An 11005-nucleotide genomic window follows, 5' to 3' on the forward strand; every position below is an offset into this window, starting at 1 on the left:
AGGAGTAAGAGTTGTTTTGTGAAACCGGGCATGGATCTGGTTGACTGACCTTGCTGGTCCTCAACGGATGAGTCCATGGCTCTTTTATATGGATCTGTTGGTTGATCTTGCTGATCTTCAACGAGAGTCCATCTTAATAAGTGATTATATTGCCGAGTATTATGGGCTAGGAACTATAGAAACGGCCCCTGAGTGGTCAGGTGGTGAGCGTTCTAGTTGCCAATGATGCCATAGATACTCTGATGAAGGAATGATGGGAAACTTGAGAATCAATCGGATAATTTGGAAGACTGTGATCAGTGGTACTATGGTTTCATTAAAGGGTTGTTTTAAAGTTAGCTGATGCTAAGAAAAAGGCAATTTCATATTGGGTGTGTAAGTGGTGTGCCTAATTTTATGTTTGCATGAACTTCCGGCTAGGGGGCCTTGGAACTCTTTTCCTTGGTACCCGGGACAAAACCTAACCAAATTCCAAATTGGATCCCATCACTACAGTGGTTGGGCGGTTGGCTAACCCATGGGATTGGATGGGGTTAGGCTGGACTGATGGATCCGTAAATCGAGATTTAATTTCTATTATTACGATAGATGAAGTAAATCCCGGAAGGAAATTGTTCTATGGATAGGAATCAACGGCTGTGCCTCTTGATGGGGAAAAAAGCGTTGATCCCAATGATTCAAGTGCAAGTTCTTCCTTGATTTGACCAAGTACCGTTAAAGGTGCAGTCAGATCAGTTGATCCGTAATGATCTTGACTACGTTAGAGTAAAGAGTTATCCTGGTGGAATCGCCCATGCTTTCCGGGTAAAGGAAGTTTTTTCGGTTTCGGTTTTGGACAAACCGACGGATTAGTCTCTTGTCCGGATATCCGTGGGCGAGGCCCTGAATGTGGGACCCCTGTCCCGCGCGAGAAGTGCTACTTCCGCTGCTAGTACCCGAATCCGTTGCTCGGTGGGAACAGGGGGATCTCACAGTTGGTATCAGAGCATTTGGTTAATAAAGATCAATTGAGAAGACAAATAGGTCAGAAATTTATCAAGAAACACAAAAAGGTTGTAATTGTGTGATATAATACAATTTGATATTCAAATTGAAATTCGTAATTTGGTAATTGGGTCTTCAGATAGAAGTACCGCAATTATATAGAATCCTTGACTTGCTTGAGGCCTAGACATGATGGTATTTACCTTATAATTCCAAGGGCCGTGACTATCCGTATATACCGAGAGTATAACTGCAGCTCTTTACTGACAGTATATACGAGTAAATCTAAGACTTGAAATTATAAGCGTTAATGCTATCCAGATGATGAATTTGAATGTGGTTGATATGATTTTTAATTCTGTTTGGGAACTGATGAATTGATTGGGATTCTGATTGAAAAAATGATGATTTTTGAAATTTAGTTGAAATATAATAACTTGAGCAAAACCGCAATGAGGATGAATGGGACGAGTCCCTGTAATGATAAATGATGATAATGATTTCAACAAATCACTATGAGATTAGTGGATTGTGCTGTCAAAGTACTACTGTTAACACTTGACTCGGTATATCAAGTTAAGGGATGACAAATTGAAAACTTGCTTGACTGAAATTCCCGTGGAGGAATGTTCAGAAAGAAAAAATTTCGATCTGATGGACCATTATCGTGTTAAGGATATGAATGATATGATCTGAAATGAATTTATTTAATGATGAGTTCTATATAAGGGATATTTATCCCCGTATTCTGTTGGGTTGACCAGAATATAAGGAACCCTAGAATAAATTGGATCTTAAGAAAAAGAGTTGTCCTCTACTTGGCGAGATGAGGACATCTCGCACTTTTTTTAAGTGGGGTAGAATGTAAGATTCCTCCCCAGCCTTCAAGGCATACAGGAGTAAGAATCTCCCTTTTTGATCTTAAAATTATTCCCTCTCAAAAATAAAAGAAAGATTCTGTTTAAAAAAAGGAAGACCCTTTCCCTAGAATACTTCTCAGGAGTCACGCTGTTTTAAGGATTCAGAACAATGAGTTCAGAAGTGAAAATCGGTGTTTTGGATACCAAGGTTTTGGTCTTCATTCGAGTACGGCACAAAAGAAGTTCTTTATCTATTGGGGAGTTTAAGAAGTTATCCCCCAGATATTGTGAGCCTTATCTGACTTCAAAGAAAGTAAGTGACTTAGCTTACGAGCTTCTTTTATCTCCTCATCTCAAAGTTCTTAATGCCTTCTATAGAAAATTGTGCCAAACCCAAATCATGGAAAGACGGTAAAACTTCAGTGGCAAGCTACCGTTGGCTTCTAAGTTACGCTAGCTCCTTCCTTTATATAAGTCGTAACTTTTACTTGTCGCTCACAGTAATCTTACTCCCATCGATCTCCTTTCTTCCTAATCTCCTTCATGCCTTGGCAACAAGAATTAGTTTTATCCATAATGATTCCTCACCTTCAAGACGCAAGTGAGTCTGTGAAGAAGGATTTTATAGAACAGTATGAGCGCTCACTTTTCCCTCACTTGGGAACTTCTGTAGCGCAGACCAAATGGCGGACCTATCAAGACATAACTAGGGTAACACCCTGGGGTCAGTAGCACTTCCGTAACAATGTCCGCTTGGCCATGGTTATTGAAGCTTTGGGTTTGGGTCCTCGATACTACTGCGTCATGAGATCAAGACATCCTAGGTTTTGTGAGCGGGTCTTCTTACTGGCGTGTTGTCTTCCTCATGAGAAGATATGCCTTTACCCCGTTTTTGGCTTGCCTCTCAGAGGTCCTTTTGTTAGAACACCTCATACCACTGAGATAGGCGCAGCAATAACCCACAGAATCATTCCCATAGATGAGTTACCTTATACTTGTGCAGCTTGTGAGGACTGCTTTTGTGACCATATGATGGACGGGCTTATGGAAGTGTAAAGAGTTCCTCTATCTTTACTGTATAAGTTCCGAGAATGAATAAAGTTTAAATCTTGTTCGTATTTTGAATCTTGCTCTCTTTAAGACTTATCTTGGTGGTTAATCTTGATTAAAATTTTTCTCTAAGTCTCATATTCGTGAATCTTACGAAATTATCACAAGTTGCGAGATGAGGACATCTCGCGTTTTTTAAGTGGGGTAGAATGTAAGATTCCTCCCCCAAACCCCTTTTTGATGTCTAGTATCTTCTTCTATAATCAATCCCTCTTCAGAAATATAAAAGACTTGTTTCTAACTGTTTTAACCTAGAGAGAGAAAATATTCTTAAGAGAGAATATTCAGATTTTTAATATTTTTGGATAGAAAATTATCTCATCTTATTAAAATAAGTTTCCCTGAAACAGAAATTCAAAAAGAACTTTCCAATGTGCAATTGGAATTAATTGGAAATGTGTATAAAGGACCTTAGTCTAAGGGTCTAGATTTTCAGAAATTTTTAGATTATGGTCCAATTAAGGTTCCTATGGACCAATAGCATCAATCCATGTGTAGGGAGGAGATAAATCCAATTTGAAAAAGAAGATACCCAAAAATGAGTAAATACTCACATAAGATGAAGAGTCGAAAATGTACAAGGTTTATTAGTAAAAAATTATGAGCAATATTAAAAGTATGACATATGTAAGGAAGAGGAGTTCTTTAAAGAAGGTGCATATTTCACATAAGATGAGGAGTTGAAAATGTACAAGGTTTATTAGTAAAAAATTATGAGCAATATTAAAAGTATGACATATGTAAGGAAGGGGAGTTCTTTAAAGGAGGTGCATATTTCACATAAGATGAAGAGTTGAAAATGTACAAGGTTTATTAGTAAAAAACTATGAGTAATATTAAAAATATGACATATGTAAGGAAGGGGAGTTCTTTAAAGGAGGTGCATATTTCACATGCTTGAATGAGTTTTAAACTCATAAAAATTGAGATATTTCATCTCTCCTCTCTTCTCATTCAAGTCTAGTTCCAAAAAGTTAGCTTAACTGACCTAAAAATGGTCAAATATTGACCAAACTGATTTAGAAAATTCTAGAATCAGTTTGTTTGGTTAGGAGCTCAATTTTTCCTATAAATAGAAGCATCACCCTTGTTGAAAAATATATAGTGTCTATGCATCGTTACTCTACTCCACCTAAGCCAAGAACTGTGAATTCATTTAATAATTCACTAGTTTTTGGAGCTTCCCTCTTTCTTCAATCCCCATTAGTGGCTCCATCAACATACTTAACCAATTGATTGGTTGGGGGCCTCTACCGTGAACAAAGAATCAAGCAAGTTGTAAGGTAATTAGTGAATATTGATCTTTCTATAATTTCTCAATGTTTCTCTCTTCTCAACCCCTCTCAAGCTTGAGAAGTTTAATTGGTATGGTTTTTTTTTAAATGCTATTGAAGTTTAAATAGTAGTGAAGAGTTACATAATTTAATAAATGCTATTGAAGTTAATTTTCATTTATGTTTAAATTCTAATGATTCTTATGTAAATTCTCTCTCTCACTCAAGAAATGGTTATACTCATGACCCGTTCTCAATCCAAATCAAGCTTTCATAAAGCTTTTCCTTAACCCAAGATTAAGCTATGCTTGAGGCCAAATTAATGGCTTTTTTCTATGCTTTTAGTTTATGTATATTGATGATTCAATCCATTATGGATTAATAATCCAATTAGAGATCATTTTAATTATTTCCTTAATGATAAGTATTATCCCTTAGAAAAATTGAGATTTATCAGTCATAGCAGCGGAGCTATGGCAAAATTTTTATAAAAATTATGCATAAAATAATCTCATTCAAAGCATAAAAAGAGGACTTCCTACCATATTCTAGGAATTATCATCCTAGATTAATTGAAAGAATTTCATTACAATCATAGAGAAATTGAATTTTAATATTATGCATAAAGGATAAGTTTTTATATCAAAAGTGTTATTTTTACCATTTTTATTTCATGCATAGAAGTATGCATAAAGGAAAAATTTTTATATCAAAAGTGTTACTTTTATCATTTTTAATTTTCATGCATAAAAGTATGCATAAAAGAAAATTTTTATATCAAAAGTGTTACTTTTATCATTTTTAATTTTCATGCATAAAAGTATGCATAAAAGAAAATTTTTATATCAAAAGTGTTACTTTTATCATTTTTAATTTTCATGCATAGAAGTATGCATAAAAGAAAATTTTTATATCAAAAGTGTTACTTTTATCATTTTTAATTTTCATGCATAGAAGTATGCATAAAGGAAAATTTTTATATCAAAAGTGTTACTTTTATCATTTTTAATTTTCACGCATAGAAGTATGCATAAAGGAAAAATTTTTATATCAAAAGTGTTACTTTTATCATTTTTAATTTTCATGCATAGAAGTATGCATAAAGGAAAAATTTTTATATCAAAAGTGTTACTTTTATCATATTGGATTTCATGCATATAGGTATGCATAAAAGATATTCTTTTTATACTAAAAGTATGATTTTCCTCATAAATGGATTTTATGCTTAACTTAGATACATAAGAGAAATTCTTTTATTCTAAAAGTATAATTCCCTACCAAATTGAAATCATGCATAAGAAGATGCATAAAAGATTGATTTTAATTTCGAAAGTGTTAGTCTCCTTAAATGGAATTTATGTATAAATAAATGTGTAGAGAAATCTTATATCAAATAAAAGAATTCTCTTTTTTTTTTTTTAAAGATATGAAATGTGATAAGATGTGATAAGAGGTGTATGAGATGTGATAAGAATTGATAAGATGCGTATGGAAAGTGATAGGATGTGATAAGAGGTGTGATAAGAGGTGATAAGATGCTTATGAAATAAGTTAGGATGTGATAAGATGAATTAAGATGTGTATGGGGGGATGAGGTAAGAAGTGTATGTGATAGGATAAGATGTATATGGGTTGTGATAGGGCGAGAATGGATGTGATGTAAAAGATTAGATGTGAAGGTATATGGGGTTATATAAATGGGAATGTGAAAAATAGATGTGAATGGATGTGGATGTATAGATGTGAATGTGGAATGTGGATGTGGATGTATGTATGTATGTGGATGTAGATGTGGATGTATAGATGTGAATGGGAATGGAGATGTGGATGTATGTGAATGTGAATGTAGATGTGGATGTATGTGAATGTGAATGTAGATGTGAATGTGGAATGTGGATGTATAGATGTGGATGTATGGGAATGTGGATGTGGATGTATGTGAATGTGAATGTAGATGTGGATGTATAGATGTGAATGTGGAATGTGGATGTGGATGTATGTATGTATGTGGATGTAGATGTGGATGTATGGATGTGTATGTATGAATGTGGATATGGGATGTAGATGTATAAATGAGGATGTGAAAATGGAGGTAAGCATGTAGATGTGGATGCATGGATGTGAATGTGGATGTGGATGTGGATGTGGATATGGATGTGTATGTATGAATGTGGATATGGGATGTGGATGTACAAATGAGGATGTGAAAATGGAGATAAGCATGTAGATGTGGATGTATGGATGTGAATGTGGATGTGGATGTGGATGTATGGATGTGGATATGGATGTGAATATATGATATGTGATGTGAAGGAATCTGAAGTGAAGAGATGGAAAAGGAGGTGATTGGATGAGTACACATATACATGGAATGTGGAATAAGTAATGTGGATTAATGAGGGATAATGTGGAAAAATGAGAGTTAATATAGAAACTGTATTTGTAAACTGTTTGTAAATACTGTTTGTAAATGGCTGTTTTATGTCAAGAATGCTGGGGAAGCATTTTGACCGTCTTGTGATTAAGGTCGTGGAGACCTAACTGATAAAGTTGCAACTGCTAACGGAGAGTCAATGGAGGACATCTCGCGTAGCAAGGTCGACCGAGGTCTTGACCAGCCTCGGTTCGATTAAAATGGTGAGCTTCCGGTACGGTGGATGAGGGACCAAGGAAGCGGCCTATGAGTGAAGCGCTAGGTCACCTGCGAAGGATCCTAGAGGGTGCTGACCATACGGTGCTCGGGCTCTGGGTCGCCTAGGATACCCACGCGTGCGTCGAGGAAGATATTGGAACAAGGAGTAAGAGTTGTTTTGTGAAACCGGGCATGGATCTGGTTGACTGACCTTGCTGGTCCTCAACGGATGAGTCCATGGCTCTTTTATATGGATCTGTTGGTTGATCTTGCTGATCTTCAACGAGAGTCCATCTTAATAAGTGATTATATTGCCGAGTATTATGGGCTAGGAACTATAGAAACGGCCCCTGAGTGGTCAGGTGGTGAGCGTTCTAGTTGCCAATGATGCCATAGATACTCTGATGAAGGAATGATGGGAAACTTGAGAATCAATCGGATAATTTGGAAGACTGTGATCAGTGGTACTATGGTTTCATTAAAGGGTTGTTTTAAAGTTAGCTGATGCTAAGAAAAAGGCAATTTCATATTGGGTGTGTAAGTGGTGTGCCTAATTTTATGTTTGCATGAACTTCCGGCTAGGGGGCCTTGGAACTCTTTTCCTTGGTACCCGGGACAAAACCTAACCAAATTCCAAATTGGATCCCATCACTACAGTGGTTGGGCGGTTGGCTAACCCATGGGATTGGATGGGGTTAGGCTGGACTGATGGATCCGTAAATCGAGATTTAATTTCTATTATTACGATAGATGAAGTAAATCCCGGAAGGAAATTGTTCTATGGATAGGAATCAACGGCTGTGCCTCTTGATGGGGAAAAAAGCGTTGATCCCAATGATTCAAGTGCAAGTTCTTCCTTGATTTGACCAAGTACCGTTAAAGGTGCAGTCAGATCAGTTGATCCGTAATGATCTTGACTACGTTAGAGTAAAGAGTTATCCTGGTGGAATCGCCCATGCTTTCCGGGTAAAGGAAGTTTTTTCGGTTTCGGTTTTGGACAAACCGACGGATTAGTCTCTTGTCCGGATATCCGTGGGCGAGGCCCTGAATGTGGGACCCCTGTCCCGCGCGAGAAGTGCTACTTCCGCTGCTAGTACCCGAATCCGTTGCTCGGTGGGAACAGGGGGATCTCACAGTTGGTATCAGAGCATTTGGTTAATAAAGATCAATTGAGAAGACAAATAGGTCAGAAATTTATCAAGAAACACAAAAAGGTTGTAATTGTGTGATATAATACAATTTGATATTCAAATTGAAATTCGTAATTTGGTAATTGGGTCTTCAGATAGAAGTACCGCAATTATATAGAATCCTTGACTTGCTTGAGGCCTAGACATGATGGTATTTACCTTATAATTCCAAGGGCCGTGACTATCCGTATATACCGAGAGTATAACTGCAGCTCTTTACTGACAGTATATACGAGTAAATCTAAGACTTGAAATTATAAGCGTTAATGCTATCCAGATGATGAATTTGAATGTGGTTGATATGATTTTTAATTCTGTTTGGGAACTGATGAATTGATTGGGATTCTGATTGAAAAAATGATGATTTTTGAAATTTAGTTGAAATATAATAACTTGAGCAAAACCGCAATGAGGATGAATGGGACGAGTCCCTGTAATGATAAATGATGATAATGATTTCAACAAATCACTATGAGATTAGTGGATTGTGCTGTCAAAGTACTACTGTTAACACTTGACTCGGTATATCAAGTTAAGGGATGACAAATTGAAAACTTGCTTGACTGAAATTCCCGTGGAGGAATGTTCAGAAAGAAAAAATTTCGATCTGATGGACCATTATCGTGTTAAGGATATGAATGATATGATCTGAAATGAATTTATTTAATGATGAGTTCTATATAAGGGATATTTATCCCCGTATTCTGTTGGGTTGACCAGAATATAAGGAACCCTAGAATAAATTGGATCTTAAGAAAAAGAGTTGTCCTCTACTTGGCGAGATGAGGACATCTCGCACTTTTTTTAAGTGGGGTAGAATGTAAGATTCCTCCCCAGCCTTCAAGGCATACAGGAGTAAGAATCTCCCTTTTTGATCTTAAAATTATTCCCTCTCAAAAATAAAAGAAAGATTCTGTTTAAAAAAAGGAAGACCCTTTCCCTAGAATACTTCTCAGGAGTCACGCTGTTTTAAGGATTCAGAACAATGAGTTCAGAAGTGAAAATCGGTGTTTTGGATACCAAGGTTTTGGTCTTCATTCGAGTACGGCACAAAAGAAGTTCTTTATCTATTGGGGAGTTTAAGAAGTTATCCCCCAGATATTGTGAGCCTTATCTGACTTCAAAGAAAGTAAGTGACTTAGCTTACGAGCTTCTTTTATCTCCTCATCTCAAAGTTCTTAATGCCTTCTATAGAAAATTGTGCCAAACCCAAATCATGGAAAGACGGTAAAACTTCAGTGGCAAGCTACCGTTGGCTTCTAAGTTACGCTAGCTCCTTCCTTTATATAAGTCGTAACTTTTACTTGTCGCTCACAGTAATCTTACTCCCATCGATCTCCTTTCTTCCTAATCTCCTTCATGCCTTGGCAACAAGAATTAGTTTTATCCATAATGATTCCTCACCTTCAAGACGCAAGTGAGTCTGTGAAGAAGGATTTTATAGAACAGTATGAGCGCTCACTTTTCCCTCACTTGGGAACTTCTGTAGCGCAGACCAAATGGCGGACCTATCAAGACATAACTAGGGTAACACCCTGGGGTCAGTAGCACTTCCGTAACAATGTCCGCTTGGCCATGGTTATTGAAGCTTTGGGTTTGGGTCCTCGATACTACTGCGTCATGAGATCAAGACATCCTAGGTTTTGTGAGCGGGTCTTCTTACTGGCGTGTTGTCTTCCTCATGAGAAGATATGCCTTTACCCCGTTTTTGGCTTGCCTCTCAGAGGTCCTTTTGTTAGAACACCTCATACCACTGAGATAGGCGCAGCAATAACCCACAGAATCATTCCCATAGATGAGTTACCTTATACTTGTGCAGCTTGTGAGGACTGCTTTTGTGACCATATGATGGACGGGCTTATGGAAGTGTAAAGAGTTCCTCTATCTTTACTGTATAAGTTCCGAGAATGAATAAAGTTTAAATCTTGTTCGTATTTTGAATCTTGCTCTCTTTAAGACTTATCTTGGTGGTTAATCTTGATTAAAATTTTTCTCTAAGTCTCATATTCGTGAATCTTACGAAATTATCACAAGTTGCGAGATGAGGACATCTCGCGTTTTTTAAGTGGGGTAGAATGTAAGATTCCTCCCCCAAACCCCTTTTTGATGTCTAGTATCTTCTTCTATAATCAATCCCTCTTCAGAAATATAAAAGACTTGTTTCTAACTGTTTTAACCTAGAGAGAGAAAATATTCTTAAGAGAGAATATTCAGATTTTTAATATTTTTGGATAGAAAATTATCTCATCTTATTAAAATAAGTTTCCCTGAAACAGAAATTCAAAAAGAACTTTCCAATGTGCAATTGGAATTAATTGGAAATGTGTATAAAGGACCTTAGTCTAAGGGTCTAGATTTTCAGAAATTTTTAGATTATGGTCCAATTAAGGTTCCTATGGACCAATAGCATCAATCCATGTGTAGGGAGGAGATAAATCCAATTTGAAAAAGAAGATACCCAAAAATGAGTAAATACTCACATAAGATGAAGAGTCGAAAATGTACAAGGTTTATTAGTAAAAAATTATGAGCAATATTAAAAGTATGACATATGTAAGGAAGAGGAGTTCTTTAAAGAAGGTGCATATTTCACATAAGATGAGGAGTTGAAAATGTACAAGGTTTATTAGTAAAAAATTATGAGCAATATTAAAAGTATGACATATGTAAGGAAGGGGAGTTCTTTAAAGGAGGTGCATATTTCACATAAGATGAAGAGTTGAAAATGTACAAGGTTTATTAGTAAAAAACTATGAGTAATATTAAAAATATGACATATGTAAGGAAGGGGAGTTCTTTAAAGGAGGTGCATATTTCACATGCTTGAATGAGTTTTAAACTCATAAAAATTGAGATATTTCATCTCTCCTCTCTTCTCATTCAAGTCTAGTTCCAAAAAGTTAGCTTAACTGACCTAAAAATGGTCAAATATTGACCAAACTGATTTAGAAAATT

Source organism: Cibotium barometz, chromosome 58 (assembly GCF_041138505.1).
Source record: "Cibotium barometz isolate CiBa-2024 chromosome 58, ASM4113850v1, whole genome shotgun sequence".
Taxonomy (NCBI): Eukaryota; Viridiplantae; Streptophyta; class Polypodiopsida; order Cyatheales; family Cibotiaceae; genus Cibotium; species Cibotium barometz.